General features: G+C 39.0%; 1 protein-coding gene across 1 annotated transcript in view; it reads right to left on the bottom strand.

Annotated features, from left to right (window-relative positions):
- The window catches only part of prkdc (protein kinase, DNA-activated, catalytic subunit), a 235,559-nt gene that overhangs the window by 233,963 nt on the left and 307 nt on the right, over window positions 1-1,289 (bottom strand). The gene's annotated exons all lie outside the window — the stretch shown is intronic.

Genomic DNA, 1,289 nt, shown 5'->3' on the forward strand with positions numbered 1-1,289 from the left:
TCATTTAAACCTCACACTGCCTTGGCAAGGCCACTAGCATAATCAAGGATGATCATAATCGCACCCTGGGCACTTCCTCTTCTCCTTCAGGCAAGAGGAAAAATCTATAAAAACGCATACCTCCAGATTCAGGGAGTTTCTTCCCAGCTGTCAGGAAACCGAGTCATCCTATCAACAGAGCGTGTGGTTCTGAGCTACTATGTACCCTATTGGAGACTCAGATTATCTTTAATCGGACTTGAATGGACTTTATCTTGCACTAAACGTTATTTCCTTTGTTATGTATCTGTGCACTATGGATGGCTCGATTGTAATCATGTATAGTCTTTCTGCTGGCAATAAAAGCTTTTCACTGTACCTCAGTACATGTGACAATAAACTCAACTAAACTATTCCTCAGTTCAAGAGGGTCAAAAGTATTGACTTTGCCAGCAATACCCATGTCTCGTAAATAAATAAATAAAGCCTAATGTATTAATAATCCATTCAAATTAAGTTTTTAAAACACTATATTAGCAATATTAAAATTAGATTTTGAGCACGAGAAAGGTAAACCTAAGGAAGTAAGCTCAAACTATTGCTTAAAATAGATCACATTGGGCAAAATTATATTCAAGTTAAAGCAATAAATATATTTTTTTAATTCTGCTGGTTCATGTTTGCAAACTTGTGTTTGTTTTGATTAATTGCAAGATACAGCATGGAAACGTGTTTTTTAATACTCTCTTGTATTCAATCTTGATAATTTGCTGATTCTGTTTTTAGACTAATCGAATAATTATTTTTAAAATTCCTGGATCTAGTTCTTGTTCTGCATTTAATGGGTTCTAGAAAGTTTATTCCTGAACGTTGCCGGAAGTACAATTGAATGGCGGCGCTTCGACATGGATTGGATGATAACTGAGGCTGGGGAAATGAAGCGATTAATTTTCTGGTGTGTGGTTAAAGTGAACGAACCCCTTGGATTGCGGTGACTGTCCCCAGGAACTGGGATTGAAAGAGACATACACAATTAAACCGAGTCCGAAGAAGGCTCCGGACCCGAAACATCACTTATCTATCGTCTCCAGAGATGCTGCCTGACCCACTAAGTGACTGAGTTACTCCAGTACTTCGTATCTTTGTTTTGTAAACCAGTTCCTCGTGTAGGAAGGAACTATAGGCGTTGGTTTACACCGGAGAACAAAAAAAGCTCAGCGGGTCAGGCAGCATCTCTGCAGAAAAGGAGCCTTGGCTATACACAATTAAACTGCCGCTTCTCTGTCAGCGGTCCTATCGCATATACGCAC

Source organism: Amblyraja radiata, chromosome 4, assembly GCF_010909765.2.
Source record: "Amblyraja radiata isolate CabotCenter1 chromosome 4, sAmbRad1.1.pri, whole genome shotgun sequence".
Lineage (NCBI taxonomy): Eukaryota > Metazoa > Chordata > Chondrichthyes > Rajiformes > Rajidae > Amblyraja > Amblyraja radiata.